Here is a 15,703-nt window from a genome sequence, read left to right as displayed (position 1 = left end):
AGCTCACTCTGGAAGTCTTGAACTTTGTGCTGGGAACCAGGCATCTGCTCCTCTGTCTCCTTGAAGCTACCTGACTTTGACATAATAATTTCAAATTGAGTTGATAATGTCAGAAGAAACTTCTTAAGTATGATCAAACCTTTGCAATAAACAGAAAGTTGCTGTAGATATCCAGGCAAGTATTACAATAAAGGCAAACCTTAAAGTACTTGAAATGCAAATATCAGAATATGAGCATGAACAACTAGCAGAGCTGCATTAACATGCAGACACTCAAACAACTGTAAATGCCCAGGTAAGTACTGTAATGAACACACTTAAAGTACTTGGTATGCAAAAAATATAAAATGCCCTTAATAAAAAAAAAGTGCGTATGTGAATGTGTCCATGCGTGAGTGTAAGCAACAGTTTCTTTCCTTTGCTGTAGATGAGAAGATGAGTATGAAAAGTTCACTGGTTCAGTCTAAAAGGGCTGTTCATGTGGAGCTCACCTTGTTGCAGTCTGTAGACTGTGTAATATAGGTGTGTACTCTCAGTTCTGCTTCAATGTCAGTGAATGTGACCGTACTTGACCATTGCATCGAATCCATGAAACCGCTGCCTGGATTGCCGAAGTGGATCACGTGCTGACACGTCGGGACATGTTCATGATGAATCCATGTAGACAGCACATGGCGAAGTAGTAGCAGCAGGCACGCCGTGAAGACCCTCCATCATGGCCAGTCATAATGGCAGCAAGTCGTCAGATCGATGAGGGCAAGCTCTTACTTTAGCGAACCCCAGCCAGCCAATGATGAAGCTTACTGATGTTTCAAGAAGCATTTATTATGTTCAGCCGTCACCCTTAATTTGAATACAAATATACTTCCTTTCCTTCACAAACACCGTAAGAGCTGCATATGGATAAATAAAATAAAATAAGCTCTCACAAGCATAAACGTTTCCATAATGCCAGTTAACCACACACGTGGACATTTATCAAATATTCACTCACATATAAATCGGTCAAAGCACATGAAAAGCTAGAAAACCAGCATTAACACGACATTACAGCTTATCCATGTAGCACCCTTTCGCATAAGCTAACCTTAGCATGGCTAATACAACAACGATATACGTAAACACCCTTTCGGCAGTTAATTAGGATAACACATCACAGCAAACAGTCATAAAACAAGTTGAAACACACAATACCTTGTTCCCATTTCCAGCTAGGCATTAATTATCCATAATGAAACTTTACATTGCAAGGCAATGTCTTCAAAACACCTTTTCCTTCCGTACACTCTTCAATTAGCTGCCGTTCACGTGTGAACACCTATGACCAAGTTGCTGACTCTCAGATGAGAGTACGCCAGAAGGGCTTCAAAATAAAAAGACCCGAAAACGTAAAAGGCACTAACAAAAATAAAACTTACAGGAAGTAGTTAACTTGCTTATATACCGTCAATAAGAGTCATTTACACAGCATGAGCTTCAGTTGAAAAAGAGGAGTTTGATGGCTTTACATGTCTTGGGGGAAGTACACGTTAGCCTTCACTCACACGGTTAGAGAGACCTGGCTAGTGGGTGGATACTAGCAGGTGACCACACTGGACAAAAAAAAAAAAAACAGGTGGAAGAAAGAGGGAAAAAAACAAAAACAACAACAAAAAAAAAACCTATTCTAATGTGGTGAAGATGTTAGGACACATTTATTTAACATTTATGGAAGGAGACCCAGATATCAGTCAGTGAGTTTCCCCAAGATGGAAGAGTCTTCAAGACAGAGGACTTTGTGCTTTCTGGTTTCTCAGTCACAGGACATCCCACTTTTTTTTGTCGCAGAATAAAACACAGGAGTGGCTGGAGAGAATGGCAGACATTAGGCCACATTAAATGTAAACAAACAAATTAAACATTCATTCAATGTGTCATTCATTAATAAATCAAAAATTGCAATAACAAGCAAATCACTATGGTTTGAGGGGAATCATACTCTTTGGGCCATGCTGTTATATGAAAATAAAATCACGCAGCATAGATTTTTACACACACCCATCTTGTGATATTCCATACTTTTTTTGTTCAGGTTAACATCAGTTTATAACAACTAAAGTATTTTAAATAAGTAAGTTTTTCTCACTCCTCGCTACCATGTTACACGCTCTATAAACAAAGTTCATACTTTAATCAATAAAAAAAATCTAAATTTCAATGTCTCAATTTGTTGATTAAAATAAGAGAGACTGAGGCTACATCCCAAATGTACTGTATTGCACTTTTAGTGCACCAGATAGTGTGCAGAGTAAAATAAACAGTGAGTGTTACTGAGCACCAGAGTGGCCTAATGTCTTACAGAGATAGTCTTTATCGTCAGGATCTTCCACTTTAACGGAGACACCTTCAGGTGGGTTGTCGAGATCGTCTCCATAGTTGTAGATATTCAGCTCCAGCGTCTCCTCTTTCTTCACACAGGCTTCTGAGGTCTCTCCATCCATGGATGTCTCGGTTTTCATGTCCTCACACAGCTAAAGATCAAACAACAAACCTGTTAGGGCGGGACGGTATCCATCGCTCTCATTTCTCGCAGCATAGCTCATAGTTTCAGAACAGGCCTAGTTAATCTGTGACAATCCAGTGCCAAGGCCAGGGAGCAGACAGACGGACTAAACTGTCTGCCTGCTACCTGCACAGAGTCATCACACAGGTACCATTACATTGAAGCATGAACTGTCAATGATCAGCGCGCACACACACACACGATTCCAAAAAAAGTTGGGACAAAGTACAATTTGTAAATAAAAACAGACTGCAAAGATGTGGAAGTTTCAAAATTCCATATTTTATTCAGAATAGAACATGGATAACATATCAAATGTTTAACCTGAGAAAATGTAGAATTGAAAGAGAAAAAAAGTTAGATGATTTTAAAATTTCATGACAACACCACATCTCAAACAAGTTGGGACAAGGCCATGTTTACCACTGTGAGACATCCCCTTTTCTCTTTACAACAGTCTGTAAACGTCTGGGGTCTGAGGAGACAAGTTGCTCAAGTTTAGGGATAGGAATGTTAACCCATTCTTGTCTCATGTAGGATTCTAGTTGTTCAACTGTCTTAGGTCTTTTTTGTCATATCTTCCGTTTTATGATGAGCCAAATGTTTTCTATGGGTGAAAGATCTGGACTGCAGGCTGGCCAGTTCAGTACCCGGACCCTTCTACGCAGCCATGATGCTGTAATTGATGCAGTATGTGGTTTGGCATGGTCACGTTGGAAAATGCAAGGTCTTCCCTGAAAGAGACGTCGTCTGGATAGGAGCATATGTTGCTCTAGAACCTGGATATACCTTTCAGCATTGATGGTGTCTTTCCAGATGTGTAAGCTGCCCATGCCACACGCACTAATGCAACCCCATACCATCAGAGATGTAGGCTTCTGAACTGAGCGCTGACAACAACTTGGGTCGTCCTTTTCCTCTTTAGTCCGAATGACACGGCGTCCCTGATTTCCATAAAGAACTTCAAATTTTGATTCGTCTGACCACAGCACAGTTTTCCACTTTGCCACAGTCCATTTTAAATGAGCCTTGGCCCAGAGAAAACGTCTGCGCTCCTGGATCATGTTTAGATACGGCTGCTTCTTTGAACTATAGAGTTTTAGCTGGCAACGGCGGCTGGCACAGTGAATTGTATTCACAGATAATGTTCTCTGGAAATATTCCTGAGCCCATTTTGTGATTTCCAATACAAAAGCATGCCCGTATGTGATGCAGTGCCGTCTAAAGGCCCGAAGATCACGGGCACCCAGTATGGTTTTCCGGCCTTGACCCTTACGCACAGAGATTCTTCCAGATTCTCTGAATCTTTTGATGTTATTATGCACTGTAGATGATATGTTCAAACTCTCTACAATTTTACACTGTCGAACTCCTTTCTGATATTGCTCCACTATTTGTCGGCGCAGAATTAGGGGGATTGGTGATCCTCTTCCCATCTTTACTTCTGAGAGCCGCTGCCACTCCAAGATGCTCTTTTTTATACCCAGTCATGTTAATGATCTACTGCCAATTGACCTAATGAGTTGCAATTTGGTCCTCCAGCTGTTCCTTTTTTGTACCTTTAACTTTTCCAGCCGTTGCTGTCATGAAATTTAAAATGAGCCAATATTTGGCATGAAATTTCAAAATGTCTCACTTTCGACATTTGATATGTCGTCCATGTTCTATTGGGAATATAATATCGGTTTTTGAGATTTGTAAATTATTGCATTCCGTTTTTGTTTACAATTTGTACTTTGTCCCAATTTTTTTGGAATCAGGGTTGTACATAATCTTCCTGCAAATACATTTTTCTTTTCCTTTAAATGTGTTTTAATCTAGGGCGGCACGGTGGTGTAGTGGTTAGCGCTGTCGCCTCACAGCAAGAAGGTTCTGGGTTCGAGCCCTGTGGCCGACGACGGCCTTTCTGTGTGGAGTTTGCATGTTCTCCCCGTGTCCGCGTGGGTTTCCTCCGGGTGCTCCGGTTTCCCCCACAGTCCAAAGACATGCAGGTTAGGTTAACTGGTGACTCTAAATTGACCGTAGGTGTGAGTGTGAATGGTTGTCTGTGTGTTAGCCCTGTAATGACCTGGCGACTTGTCCAGGGTGTACCCCGCCTTTCGCCCGTAGTCAGCTGGGATAGGCTCCAGCTTGCCTGCGGCCCTGTAGAACAGGATAAAGTGGCTAGAGATAATGAGATGAGATGAAAGTAAAACGTGAAATACTATCCATAATATCTGAATGGATGAAAACAATCTTATCAACCGATGACAAGAAAATGAAAGGAAATACAAATCAAGTTAATAATTAAAAAAAAAGTTTGCAAGTGCTTCTGGGTAGCCATACGTAGCGTACGTACGCATTCCCGCCAGTTCCGCTGACAGTTATTCGCCATTGGTAGCTACAGACGAGGCTGTGATAGGAAAAGGTGGAGGTGGCTTTGCTAATTATGACGATGTGGCAGCAGGGGCGTGGCCAAGCAGCAGTCTGTGAATAGAGGGCGGGGTCAGGGAAGGTAAGTGGCCAAGTCATTACATCTGGTGTCAATTAACGTGTGAGTTTGTTTGTTGCAGGGATGGAGTATAAAAGGAGGGAGAGAGCAAAGTGTCTTCCCCGACCAGAACGCGTGTGTGATTGTGTGAGTGAGAGAAGCTGAAAAGCTGATGAAAATAAGTTTAAAAAAAAAAAAAAAAAAAAGAAGTGTCTGTGTGAACACCAACTCTCGCCTGCCATGCTTCTGTGCTCCACCCACGTTAGGGATTACTACAGTGGTGCCGAAACCCAGGAGATACAGAAGGGAACCACCCCATGGAGTCCTCCCCATTCGAAGAGCTCATCCTTGCCCTCGCTACCGCCCTGCAGAACCAGCATCAAACCTCTGGAAGGAGCAGCAACAGCGCTTCGAAGCCTCGATGCTGGCCCAGCAGGAAGATCGCCAGGCGTTCCGGCACCTGCTCACATCAGCAGGGCCGTCGGCCACCGCTGTCGGCCACCCTCACAAAGATGGGACTGCAGGACGATCCGGAAGCGTTCCTCACTCTCTTTGAGCAGGCAGCCGAGGCGTGGCCGCAGGAACAGTGCGCGGTGTGCCTGGTCCTGACTGGCGAGGCGCAGCTCGCAGCGCAGCAGCTCCCTACTGACAACCGACTGGTCTATGCTGACCTAAAGGAAGCCAATCTGCAGCGGCTCGGCCGCTCCCCGGAGCAACATCGTCAGTGCTTCCGGACGCTGGCACTAGAGGAGGTTGGCCGGCAAATCCGGGATGCCTGCCGGCGGTGGCTGAGGGCAGAAGACCGCGACGCAGAGATCATCATCGCCGATCTGGCGGCACTGGAGCAGTTTATCCCTCAACTTCCGGAAGGAACCGCGGAATGGGTCCGGTGTCACCGCCCAGCGTCGCTGGAACGAGCCATTGAGCTGGCGGAGGACCGTCCGGAGGCGACTCCGACAGCAGGCAGATGAGGCGTCTCCCCTCACTTCTCTCTCTCGTCTCTTGTCCCCCTCTCCACCCCGTTCCCCTGCCACAAAGGCGGCCGCTGGCTCCTCCCCAGCCGGCCCGTCGCACCCGTCGTGTCCTCCCATCTCCCTCTTCTGTGTCTGTGTTGTCTCCCAAAACCGCCCCCAATCGGGCCAGAACGTATCGCATACCGGTGAGTATTCAAGGGGATACATATCATGCTTTGGTGGATTCCGGTTGTAATCAGACCTCAATTCACCAACGCCTGGTGCAAGGGGAGGCATTGGGGGGAGCACAAGCGGTGAAGGTGTGCGCGCATGGGGATGTTCACCATTACCCACTAGTGTCTGTCCATATTCTATTCCGGGGCCAAACGCATAGAATAAAAGGCGGCAGTTAATCCTCGTCTTACCCACTCGTTGATTTTGGGTACTGATTGGCCGGGATTTAAAGAACTAATGGAGTATTTAACACGTACTGGGTCATGCCCTAGTAGGTCACGGGAAGATCCCGGTACGGCATTGGCTGGAGAAGCTGTCACAGACCCGTCTACGTCAACACCACGTCAGAGTGAGGAGCAACCCACTCCCCCTCTCGGGGATTTCCTTGGGGATTTCCCGTTAAAGCAGTCGCGAGACGAGACTCTGCGGCATGCATTTGACCAAGTGAGAGTAATCGAGGGTCAAGCTCTTCAGCCACGCGCAGCACCAACCTTCCCCTATTTTGCCATTATTAAAGAGAGATTGTACCGAGTGACGCAGGACACTCAAACTAAGGAACAAGTAACCCAGTTGTTAATCCCAAAGAGCCGTAGGGAACTCATGTTCCATGCGGCTCACTTTAACCCCATGGCTGGACACTTGGGGCAAGACAAAACACTAGCCTGAATAATGGCCTGGTTCTATTGGCCAGGGATTCGCGGGGATGTCCGTCGGTGGCGTGCCGTGAATGCCAATTAGTAAATCCTGCGGCCACTCCAAAAGCGCCGTTGCGCCCTCTTCCTCTAATCGAGACCCCGTTTGAGCGAACTGGGATGGATCTCGTCGGGCCATTAGATCGGTCAGCATGGGGATAATCGCTTTTAGTTCTAGTAGACTATGCAACGCGATATCCGGAAGCAGTGCCTCTCCGCAACATCTCAGCACGCAGTATTGCGGAAGCGCTCTTCCACTTTATCTCCCAGGTCGGGATTCCGAAAGAAATCCTGACAGACCAAGGCACCTCATTTATGTCACGCACACTGCGCGAGCTGTATGGGTTACTGGGGATCAAGTCTATCCGCACCAGTGTCTATCACCCACAAACGGATGGATTAGTAGAGCGATTTAACCAGACACTCAAAAACATAATACGGAAATTTGTTAGTGAAGATGCGCGTAATTGGGATAAGTGGCTCGAACCCGTTATTCGCAGTACGAGAGGTCCCGCAAGCCTCCACAGGGTTTTCTCCCTTTGAATTATTATATGGGCGTAAGCCGCGTGGCATTCTGGAGGTGCTGCGGGAAAATTGGGAGGAGGGACCTTCACAGAGTAAAAATGAAATCCAGTACGTTCTTGACCTGCGCGCAAAACTTCACACCCTCACGCATCTAACCCAGGAGAATGTGCAGCAGGCACACGAACATCAAAGCCGGCTGTATGACAGGGGCACACGCCTTAGAGAGTTCACGCCGGGAGACAAAGTACTAGTATTATTGCCCACGTCGAGTTCTAAATTAGTCACCAAGTGGCAAGAACCCTTCGAGGTCACACGGCGAGTCAGGGACGTAGACTATGAGGTGAAGCGAACGGATAGGGGTGGGGCACTGCAAGTCTACCGCCTCAACCTTTTAAAACGTGGAAATGAGGGGGTCCCCGTGGCGTAGTCCCAGAGAAGGCAGAGCTGGGGCCGGAGGTAAAAAATGATAACATCTCCGACCACTCCGGTCCCTTGTGGAGACCACCTCTCGCTGACCCAACTCACGAAGGTAGCCAAGTTGCAGAAGGAATTTTCCGACGTGTTCTCGCCCCTTCTGGGTCGTACCCACCTCATAAAAAACACCACATCTAAACGCCCCCGGGGGTGGTAGCGCGTAGCCACCCTTACCGCTTGCCCAAAACACAAGAAAGAGGTGGCTCGGGACGAACTCAAGGCCATGCTCGAAACGGGCATAATCGAGGAGTCCCACAGTGACTGGAGCAGCCCAATGGTCCTGGTTCCCAAGACCGATGGGTCGGTCTGGTTCTGTGTGGACTACAGAAGGAGGTCAATGCGGTGTCTAAATTTGAGGCGTACCCAATGCCTCGCATTGATGAGTTGCTTGATCGGTTAGGCGCTGCTCGCTTTTATTCGACACTGGATCTAACAAAGGGATATTGGCAGATCCCCTTGACTCCTGGGCAATTCCATGTAAATGTCAACCTCACCATGCAAAAATAAAGCAACATGCAATACATCAAAACCATTCCCAGAGATATCACCTAGGCCTGTACTAAATAAATAAACAAATAAATACATACATAAATAAATATTTTGATCACCTAATACGTCACTGTCAGTCTTTCTTATAATGTAAAACCCAAGCTAAAATCAACTTTGATCATGTACAATTCTATATTATTGCCACAAGCCACAGAAATGTATGCTAAAATCCACAAAACAGCAAAACAATAGCCATCCTAAATATTATTTAAGAACTTTGATAGTTTTAGCTGATATTTAGAGAGTTTTTCAAAGGGTTATGGTGGTTAAATTGCTGATTTTCTAAACATATGCCATGTCTATTTCAGACTATCCCGAGAGAAAACGGCCTTTTCCACACCGTTTGGCTTACACCAAATTTGTCACGCTCCCTTTTGGGTTGTTTGGGGCATCCGCTACGTTACAGCAGCTTATGGACAGGGTCCTCCGCCCTCATGCTGCCTACGCGGCCACCTATCTAGATGACGGTCATGATTGGGAGCGACACTTGGAACACCTGAGGGCTGTTCTAAAGTTCCTGAGGCGGGCGGGCCTCACAGCTAACCCAAAAAAAGTGTGCAACTGGGCGGGTGGAAGTACGGTATCTGGGGTTCCACTTGGGACATGGGCAGGTGCGTCCCCAAATTAACCAGGCTGCAGCAATTGCGGCCTGCCCGAGGCCCAAGACCAAAAGGGAGGGGAGACGGTTCTTGGGGCTGGCTGGCTGGCCATTATCGTAGGTTTCTACCTAACTATTCGGACGTCACCAGCCCGCTAACCGACCTCACTAGAAAGGGGGCTCCAGATCCGGTCCAGTGGACAGGGCAGCGCCAACAGGCCTTCTCTGAGGTAAAAGCTGCACTGTCTGGGGGGCCACTTTTACACTCCCCTGACTTCTCTCTCCCCTTTATTTTGCAGACTGATGCATCGGACGGGGGTTGAGGGCCATTTTGTCCCAGGACGTGGAGGGCAAGGAGCGCCCGGTGCTGTACATCAGCCGAATGCTTTCGCGCATCGACAGCTAGTACAGCACAATTGAAAAGGAGTGTCTCGCCATCGAGTGGGCAGTCCCCGCCCTCCGATACTACCTGCTGGTGCGCCCCTTCACACTCTGTTCGGACCACGCGCCCCTCCAGTGGCTCCACCGCATGAAGGATGCCAATGCGCGGATCACCCGTTGGTATCTCGCTCTCCGGCCATTTAAGTTTGAGGTGATCCATAGGCCGGGGGCACAGATGGTGGTGGCGGACTTCCAGTCCCGTCCCGTCCGGGGGGGGCAGCTTCAGGCCGGACGGCTCCCCGGCCTGAGTCAGGCAGTGGGGGTATGTGGCAGCGGGGGCGTGGCCAAGCAGCAGTCTGTGAATAGAGGGCAGGGTCGGGGAAGGTAAGTGGCTAAGTCATTACACCTGGTGTCAATTAATGTACGTGTTTGTGTTGCAGGGATGGAGTATAAAAGGAGGGGGAGAGCAGAGAAGAGTCTCCCCCGACCAGAACGCGTGTGTTGAGTGTGCGATTGTGCAAGTGAGAGAAGCTGAAAAGCTGATGACAATAAGTAAAATAAAGTGCCTGTGTGAACACCAACTCTCGCCTGCCATGCTTCTGTGCTCCACCCACATCAGGGATTACTACAGACGAGTACGACAAAATTACTGTCGTGGCTTAAATCCGCGAATGGGAGCGTGGATCAGGAGAGAGGGAGAACTGAAGACGACGTGTGTGAGCCGAGCGCAGATGCTAACGACCGTGGCAAAACCAGCCCCAGAACTGCTAGCAAACGGCAGAAACCAGTGAGGAAGTATGACGAAAAATACATAAAATTGGGATTAATTTGGAGCGGGACAGAGGAGCTGCCCAGGCCGCAGTGTGTTCTATGTGGCGACGTTCTGAGCAATGAGTCCATGAAACCATTGCATCTCAAACGGCATCCTACAACCAAAACACAGCACTAAAGGACAAACCAATGGATTATTTTTTTTACGAAAACATGATGAACTGAAGCAGTCCAAGTCCACCACTCTGTCCTATGGTACACCCATAGCCAAAGCACAAGAAGCTTCATATCGTGCCAGCCTCCTGATCGCCAGAGCCGGTAAGCCACACACAATCGGGGAACAGCTGTGTTTACCATTAGCCAAAGAGAGGACACGCATCATGTATGGAGAGAAAGCGGCCAGAGTGTTAAACTTGGTGCCGCTCTCAAATGACACCGTGTCAAGGAGAATAAACGACATGGCTGACCATGTTAAAAAGACACTGAGCGCATTAAGAACAGTAGATATTTTGCCATACAGCTTGATGAGACTACAGATGTTGCAGATTTGGCCAATTTATTGTTTATGTGAGATAATGAATATGACGGTGTGGCGCAGGAGGACTTTATGTTCTGCAAATCACTGCAGACCAGAACTACATCAGAGCAAATATTCCAGTTACTGAACAAGTTCATCCAGGAGCATGGCTTGGACTGGGAAAAGCATGTGGGTGTATGTACTGACGGAGCGAGGTCCATGACGGGTCGCAACAGCGGGGTAGCAGTTCGCATCCGAGAGGTGGCACCCGAGAAGCGCTGGACTCACTGCGGCATCCATCGTGAGGCACTGACAGTGAAGAGGATGCCTGATGACCTGAAGTCTGTGCTGGATTGTGCTGTAAAAACTGAACTTCAAGGCCAGACTGATGAATGCTCGCTTATTTCATGTGCTCTGCGAGGAGATGGGCAGTGAGCATGTCCAACTCTTGCTTCATACTGAAGTAAGGTGGCTTTCAAGAGGAAAGGTGCTTTCGAGGCTTTTCGAATTGCACAGAGAGGTCCAGATGTTCTTGCAGGACACAAATTTCCCCCGTAAGACATTTTTGAGGACACTGTGTGGCTCAGTCAGTTGGCATACTTGTCTGACATTTTTTCACGTTTAAATGACCTGAATTTGGGACTACAGGGACTCTCCATCAATGTTTTTGATGTGCAGGACAAAATCAGTGCACTGCTGAAAAAGTTGGAGTTATCTGAAATCAAAGTCAAGACAGGTGATGTTTCAGCTTTCCCTGCATTGGAGAGTTTTTTGTCTGACAATGACCTGATACTTGATGATGGAGTCAGGGAGAACATCGCTGCACACCTCACATCACTCAGACAACAGTTCTGCAATTATTTCCTAGTGATGCCTAAATATGAAGCTAGCAGCTGGATGAGAAACCCTTTCAACATAGACACCCCTCACATGGCCTTAATGGACTTAACTGTTGTTGAGCAGGAGAGGTTAATAGAGCGGTCTTGTGATGAAACACTGAAGGCATCTTTCAGAAAGCACACTCCGTTGGACTTTTGGATAAAGCAGTACAGTGAATACCCTGTGCTTTCTGACAAGGCTGTGTGATTTCTCCTTCCTTTTGTGACCACCTACCTGTGCGAGAAAGGCTTCTCTTCACTTGTCATAAAAACAAAAGTACAGAAGCAGGGTGGATGCTGAGCCAAACCTGAGACTGAAGCTGACCTCTAGGGCCCTATGATTTCCGCGATGCGGAAAACACGGACAGAATCATGGGGACATAAAAGCGGATTTTTCTGATAAACACGGAATAGCGCGGAATTCGTTCATTTTTCTTTGCCTGAAATAAATTTAATCGCCCTCTTTCTAATTTTAAGACACAAACACTGTTTCTGCCCGATTCTGTCACATCTTTCACTTTCAGTGAGTCCGGGGTTGCCTAGAGACCATATCTTGTTAACCACGTGAGTTTGTTTCCTCACTGATGCGACTGCGAAGGAAATATGTCTAAATGTACAGCCCCTGCTGCAAAACCAGCAGTTTCTAAAAAGTTACGAAATACGCAGTTAACTGCCAAGCTTCGAGCAGAGCAATATCCAAACGATTATTATGCATCTGGCCAACAACTTTTCTGCAAATTCTGTCAGCATACAATTGACTGGAGCCAAAAGGACACTTGTAACGATCATTTGAAATCCAAGGTTCATCTGAAGAACAACGCAAAATCAAGCGGGAGAGCCCTCCAAGTGTCACTGGACGTAGCGACCAAGTCACAGGATGACAGACGGGAATTCGTGGAATATTTCGTGGCCATGTGTGCAGAGGCCGATATACCTTTAGAAAAAATGAAGATACGCCCCTTTCTAGTCAAGCACTGCAAACAGGGAGGTGCGCTGCCTGAGAATCCAAGCAGTCTTAGACAGATCCATCTACAGCGGGTGTTCAACGAGCACATGCAGACAGTGCTACAAGAGATCCGTGATAAGAAGCTCTTTGTTGTTGTTGACAAAACGTCAGATAACCGAGACCACAGTGTCCTCAACATTGCCATAGGTGAGTAGCCCCCTACCAAACCTACCCCCTCCCCCTTTTTTAGGTAGCCTGATAAAGCATATCCCTGTCAGTTTTTTAATTATGTTACAGGTACCAAAATAATATAAAAATAATAATAAGACCAACATCAATTGAGGTTAATGTTAAGCTATTTGCAGTTTTATTACAAAAGGTGCTCATTTAGTCTAACATGTAAATTAGGCTATTTCCTAAAATGCACATAGGCCTAATTATTTTTTTCCTTTGTTTCTGTTTAATTCAATAGGTACTGAAGGCAAATACTATCTGACGGATGTCATCTTCATGGACAGCTGCAACTTTTCAACATTATCACAGGCACTACTACAGTCACTTCACAGCAGTCAGATAAATTTGAATGATGTACTGGCAGTAGTCACTGACAATGCATCATACTGCCTAAAGGCCTACAAAGAAGTACTGAAAGGAGTAATGCCAAACAGCGTACATGCAACCTGCTTGTCACACATCATCAATTTGGTAGGAGAAACCTGGCAACACTACAGCTACTTCAGTGACGTTACAAGTCTGGTGATGTGGATCAAATCTGCCTTCTTCAAAAAGCCTGCAAGGAAAAGGTGGTTGCACTTTTTGTCTGCAAAGGATGCTGTGCATGTGAAGGTTCCACCTGAACCAGGAAATACAAGGTGGAATAGCTGGTTTGAAGCGGTGCGGGTCCATGCTGAACATGTCCACCTGTAACAAGGAGTTTTTCTCAGCTGAAAAGTCTTCTGCCCAGGCTGTGAAAAAACATCCTTGATCTGGTGGAAACAGATGACAAGCAAGAGACCCTTCAAATGAAGCTGACATTCATCTCTGAAGGGTGTGGGAAACTGGTCAGAGCCCTGACAGTTTTGGAGGGCACCCACACTCCTACAGCAGTCTCTGCCTACAACATCATGGAAGATCTAGGCTCCGACCTAGTCAATGGCACAGCCAAAACCTATGGTTTTGGAGCGAAAACCGACGAGTTGCTCACTGAGATGTCCATTCGAAAGAAGAAAACTGTGCTGGATTACCTTCATGATGCATTTCACATTGCATTTGAGAAGAAGTTTTCAAAGCACTGGGATGTCCATCCTGCCAAACAGGTCTATAAGATGATCAGGGTGTTTGATCCTAGACAGGCTCCAGCTATGGAAAGGCAGATTGAAGCCTATGGCACCCTGTCAGCATTGAAGACCCCATCTGCAGAGCTCAGTGAGGAGTGGGCTGCTTACCAGCACTGTGTCAGAAATGAAGGCCTCTCAGAATCATTGGACCTTGCTGAGTACTGGAAAGGTACAACCCAGCGCTTTTACAGAGATTGCAGCCATTGCCAAATCATACATGTATTTCCCAGTCAGCTCTGTTGACTGTGAGAGGAGCTTTAGCAAATATAAAACACTTCTCTCACTGACAAGAGGGAATCTCTGACCGAATACAACACCAAGTGCCTCACTGTCCTTTACTTCAATGGCGACGTGTCAAAAAGGTGGGAGATGCCTGGCTGCTCAAGAGATGTTTAGAATGGACAAATGAATTTTAGCTTGACAGGAGTTGATTAAGTTAAGCTGTATTAAGTTTATTAAGTTATGCTGTATAATTAAGTTGATTACAGCTTTGAGTTGCCATTACTGGGGTCTTAAGTTATGCATATCTACATTTGAATAAACAGTGGCTATAACAAATGTTTCTGTAGGTGTTAAAATAAAATTGTTAATTTGACATATGTGGTTGTATTTGTCATTGACTTTTAGAGCTAGATATAGATTAAAATTGTAAAAACCCGAAACAACAAAAAACAAATCCGAAAACCCAAAAAAATAAAATGGAATTTGAGGGGGGGAAAAAAAAAAAAAAAAAAAAAAAAACACAGGGATGAGAATGAAAAATATTTAAAAAGTCTGAAAAAACCAGGGCGGGGTCCATGGCCCAGGGGGGCGGGGCCCAGGGCCCAGGGGTTCCAGGGGCTAATGATTTTTGGCTATTTTTTATTCATTTTTTTTTTTTTTTTACCCCAAATCCATTAAATTTTATCAGCAAAAAGTTGCAATGTATTTGGAAATAAATTCCCCTTCTTGGTGGACTACCAGGTCAAAATGATTAATATGGTACAAGAGACTTGTTTTTAATCAATTCACATTTGATGATTTCAAAAAAAATCAATGCACCTTTTAATATAAACGAGCTCTACAGTATTATATTTCTGCATTTTTGCTATTCATGTCTTTGAATACTCTAATCCTTTACAATGAAGTGCAAACCAGAAAAAAGTTCTGTCATAATTCTCTGAAGCTTTCTTCTGATGTTATCATGGTAGCAGGAGCTCTTGCATATTAAGCAGGCAACATTCAACATCACTCATCACTTACCTTTCAACTGTTGTGTGTACTAACTAGGTTTTATCTGGACAGGATGTTGTGTAATGTAATGCATATACCATACGGTCAATTTGAAGATCGAGATGGTGATTTTGAGTTAAAGAACAGGCATGTACAATGGGCATTACAAATTGGAAAAATTTTTTAAATCAAAAACCAAGTTCATCTCGGCCTAAAAAAAATGTGGGCAGACGCTCCCGCGTGGCACAGGCCAGCAATTCCCCCCCATGAAATGAGCAACAAGTAGGAGAGTTATACACGGTATCATACCTAAAATTTTATCAGAAATATAGATATGATACTATGATTCTCCCCAACATGCTACATTAGACAAGCTAACCTCATTTATAAAAAGATACACACTTATACATGACGTGTATTTGATATATATGATGTATATTTATACATTGTTACTTTACAGAAATCTTCAATAAGTTTGCTCTTTTCATGACAGCCTGTTGTAGACCTATAGACCCTTTTCAGTCACGTGACCTTCGTAAACGCGACCACCATTTTGGACATGTAGCAGACTTCGGCTCGAATTGGTTTGAATGCGAGGAAGGCGACAAACGGAGAACATACAAG

The 15,703-nt window shown here is 45.7% G+C and overlaps 1 pseudogene; it reads right to left on the bottom strand.

Moving 5' to 3' along the window:
• Nucleotides 1–15,703, bottom strand: part of LOC132901315 (zinc finger protein 271-like) — a 91,813-nt pseudogene that overhangs the window by 74,229 nt on the left and 1,881 nt on the right.

Source organism: Neoarius graeffei, chromosome 17 (genome assembly GCF_027579695.1).
Source record: "Neoarius graeffei isolate fNeoGra1 chromosome 17, fNeoGra1.pri, whole genome shotgun sequence".
NCBI classification, from domain to species: domain Eukaryota; kingdom Metazoa; phylum Chordata; class Actinopteri; order Siluriformes; family Ariidae; genus Neoarius; species Neoarius graeffei.
The sequence above is the reverse complement of the archived record's forward strand: the minus strand, read 5'-3'. Positions and strand labels throughout refer to the sequence as shown.